Here is a 4293-nt window from a genome sequence, read left to right as displayed (position 1 = left end):
TGCTCATTTCATTTATAAATTAAACTAAATTAGATTATATATATTTTAAAGTTATATATAAACTTTTTCATCATTAAAAATAATAATAACTATTTTAAATAAAATTATAATTTCGATTTTTTAGTTTTGTACGTATGATGAAATAAGTGGTATGACTATCCACATATACCTTAACTTAGATTTTAGATTGGTTGGTAACTAAATTAAAACTGGTTGGTAGCTAAATTAAAAGAAAGAAAACAAGCCTTTGTTTTGAAAGACTAGTACGGAAATAATGCTTCTGTCCTGTTGGAACTGATGATTCCAAAAGGAAATTGGGAGTGACTCTCTCTTGATTTGAAGTTTATCCAAATGACTTGACAGCACAAACTCCAAAGTCGGATCACCTACCCACTGGAAGGGGGAGGTTGCATCAGTGTATAGCTATTGCACACAAAATAAGCATTCGTTATAGGAAAGAGAGGTACCTGGATAAGGATAGGAGAGCACATAAACAATAAAAAAAACATTCGTTATAGGGAACAGAGGTACCTGCATAAGGATAGGAGAGCACATAAACAATAGATGTGTCACCACCGACAAGCACCACCGTCCCCACCGACCTCACGTGGCTCTTTGGCATTTCCTATGCTTTGCTATTCTTCGTCTTCGGTGCAGCCTTTACAAAAGCCAAACTCACCTGCTATTCCACTCAGTTTTACAAGGATCCATTGACACAGAAGCAAGGGAGGCTACTGAACAAATCATTCATGGCCTGCACCTATATAACTATAGGAATTACGTTTATTCGTTGACCTCGGTGTTGCTGTGCATCATATATCACTTGATAAGAGATATCATTTGTTGAGGTTTCAAGGCAGCAACCAAAACAGCATGGTGGTGGAGTTGTTTGTATTGGGTTGCACAGGAGTGGTAGTGTTTCTTCATGGAGCCAATTTTTTTTTCCATTTCATGTGCAGGCATGTTGCTGTTCGTGCGTTAAGGTAACTCTAACCCTCCCCACATACTGTTCAGATATTAATATGAATTTCTGTGCGTAGTAGGGCATCATCAGAGCAGTCGCCATTTTGCAGTTCCCTCTGCCAAGGACCGTCTGAGTTATACTTTACACATAAAACTATCTGAGATTTGTTTGGTTTTCTCAATGAATCGCGTATTTCATAGTGGCATTGTTGGGAGTGACTATTGTGATAATTGTCGGGTATTTTGAGGGTATCTGCATGCGATTTTCGTAGCTCTTAATGATTTTATCTCTGAATCCTGTTATGTTAATGAGTTGTTCTCGGAGATACAGTGAAAGCCTGTCAAACCCACTTCTCTCTCTCCTTTTCTTGGGATGTGCTTCAAGAAACTTGCCTTGCCCTTTGGGGCAGACTGCCTTTGGTTTAGATACGAGGTAAGAGGGCTACCTAAAGTCACCCAGACTTGCACACATAAGCATCCAGTTACCCTACATCACCCTTTTTAAACCTATGCCGGTGGGGAAACGTAGAGGCAGTATGGAACCCTGCTGGATGGATTGACACTCCGCCGAATTTGCGAGAGAAACAACATCCCCTTTGCCTGTGAGGCTCACTTTGAAAATGTGAAAGGATTTCCTGCTTTATGGTGTTGGGGTAACTGTGCAAGTTGTTTGTGGCAGGTTATTGGATTTGTGATAATTGGCGCTCTCCTGTCAGGGAAGTTGTCGGTTCACTTGAACCAAGGGAGATTGTGGAAGTTGTTTGCGGAAGGTTGTTGGATTTGTGATAATTCGCACTCCTTGGCTCTCCAGTGAACCAACAACTTTCCTAATGGGGTGGGGTGCATTGACCTGCGTAATTGTCAATCAATTGCCTTTTATGACAGTTAAATCAAATATACTAATTTGGGAACTGGAATGGTACTTACGTACTTATTTCAGAGGTTGCTTGTATTCTGTTAGGGTTTGCAGTTCAACCTAGTTTGCTTGTATTGGCATGATTATCTTTACTTTTAGTTCTATTTGTGATCTATATTTACTAGCATAAATGCATAAATCCATCTGAACCCCTGATTTATTAAGCCCTGAGATGAAAGGGGATAAAAATACTCTTATGTGTTGGTGCTTTCTCACATTATTTAATAAACATCTAGGTTTGTACTTTGCCTATTTTTATATAATTAGATTTAAGGTTAAGATGATCTATACCCGTCTATTTTTGTTTGTTTGTTTTCTTTTTAAATATTTATCAGTGTTACTCACACAAGCATCCCTCCCCACAGGGGCCACAGAGTATCTGCATTTATTAGTGCAAAGGTTTTTTTGAGGGTTGCAGTGTTTGGTTCAAAAGAAATAACTTTTTAGTTCAAGGATGGGAAAGCTCAGGCTTCTGCCCATCAACCTATCGTGTTGGGTCCTATTAATGAACATGCAAGCCCTGAAAGTGTTATCTTGTCATGAAGCTAAGGGCCTATTGCTGTTTTGAGTTTTGTGACTCTATAAGAAGAATTTTATTTTGGCCGTTAGTGAGTGTCAGCTAACAGTTAGGTATTGACCTAACTAGGCCAGCTGCTCAATTGTGGATTACCATTAATTGCTTTGTTGATCCAATGTTTTCGAGTTTGACAGTCACATAGACAAGGAGAATCAAGGCCTAGTTTAGTGGGCAATTTTGGTTTTTAGTATCACATGTTTCCTAAACAAATTCCACCTAGAACTGTGTAGCGAATTGTTTTGTCTACAGGTTCTTTGACTAATATGTGAAGATAGGGCTCGTTAAGTAAAACAGCCTTGGGGCTAGTCTGCTGTGTTCTTATTATTTCTTTTTGTCCTGATATGAAAAGAACATTTCAATATCATATTGCCACGCTATGCATCATCTGAATTTTACACAGATTTGGAAATAACAGTTTTCATTCGGGCATTACAACATGATGTACTAATATTTCTGAAATGCGACCATTGCATTGAGTTTTCCTTGAAGTTTATTATTGTTGACTTGTTTACGGGTTGTGGTTTTTGTGTTCCAGTTTTCTTAGCCACATTGGGTAGAAAGACAGTTATCATGGATTATCTTGAGGCAAGTTGGCAAGGAAAGGGATAATATATAGGTTTCTTAGACCAGTCAGCAATGAACATTCATGCTGGCAATCTAAAGGTGCATAGCCAACATGTCTGACGGGAAGTAAAAGCAGGCATGTGTTTTGGTGAGATAAAGATTCATCGGGATGCTAGCTTTCTCAAGGTCATACTGAGAGTATCAACCTTTAGCTTTGGGAAATTTTCTTATTTGAAATCGATTACTTGTAAGTTGTATAAATGTGCATAGAAAAATAATTATTGTAAAAACCCTTCATTCTATTGAAAGGGCATTTGATTGTGCGATCATGGTTAAACCCTGATTAATTGGGAGTTTCATGGTTAAACCCTGATTAATTGGGAGTTTTTTTTATCTTCTGAAAGTTGCTATCTGAATTTAATACGGAAACATTTGTAAGGTAAAATTGGAGAAAATGATTCCAGATAATTTTGCTGAAGGGCTGTTCTTATAGAACATACCGTGAATGGCACTTCTTGGCTGAAATTGGTGTCAATGAGTCACAAGTGGAATTTTTCTATATAAGGTTTTGTACTACCTTTTCAACAGTGCTATAATAAGCTACAAATTCAATTTTCAATTGCCTTCCTGAAATTTTATAAGCAGTAACCAACTGTTAATTTGTTAAAATTAATTTTTTGGTTAGTAATAATATTTCCTCATTATGTTTTGCTTATGCTTTTTTCGTCTATAAACATGATTATGTATTTGTCTGTCTTGTGAAATTTCAATACTCATAATGTATGAATTTTATTATATCTATGTTACGGATGGATTTGATTATATCTATATATATTACGGAGAGGATCGACTCCGATTCTACTGATGTTTCTGTTTTTATGATTATCACGAATACTGTTATGTAATGTATGACAGTGTTTTAAAGCTTAAACTTAAAAAGAGTCAAAGCTATAGCTATTTATGGAACTTTAAACTGATGCATCGTTTTTGTCCCGAGAGGTCCATTCATCACCACAGTATGGGACAGATGGTCATGAGTGACTGAATGTAATACTGACCTCACGTTTTATATATGCTTACTAATAATATTATTAGCTTGTTCATTTTAACAAGCTAACGAAATATATATAAAATATAAACCATCTATATATAAATATATATATTCATCAATCTTTTATATCCATCTTTATTTTTCTGGACGGAGGAATAACTTCAAATTTCATTAATTTTCTATTAACTTAAACATTCATATATACTAGATTTCATCTCAAAC

The 4293-nt window shown here is 36.3% G+C and overlaps 1 long non-coding RNA gene across 1 annotated transcript; it reads left to right on the top strand.

The window, feature by feature from the left end:
- Positions 1-272: 272 nt before the first annotated feature.
- LOC149205311 (uncharacterized) lies at positions 273-3639 on the top strand. Its single transcript, XR_016252439.1, has 2 exons — positions 273-983; positions 2992-3639. It is a non-coding gene; the product is annotated as an uncharacterized LOC149205311 (long non-coding RNA).
- The last annotated feature ends 654 nt before the right edge of the window (positions 3640-4293 follow it).

This window comes from Pinus tabuliformis, chromosome 1_2 (assembly GCF_031772625.1).
Source record: "Pinus tabuliformis cultivar Carrire ecotype Pingquan chromosome 1_2, CPIR1, whole genome shotgun sequence".
In the NCBI taxonomy this organism is placed as follows: Eukaryota; Viridiplantae; Streptophyta; class Pinopsida; order Pinales; family Pinaceae; genus Pinus; species Pinus tabuliformis.
Note: the sequence above shows the minus strand (reverse complement) of the source record. Positions and strands in the feature narration are given on the sequence as shown.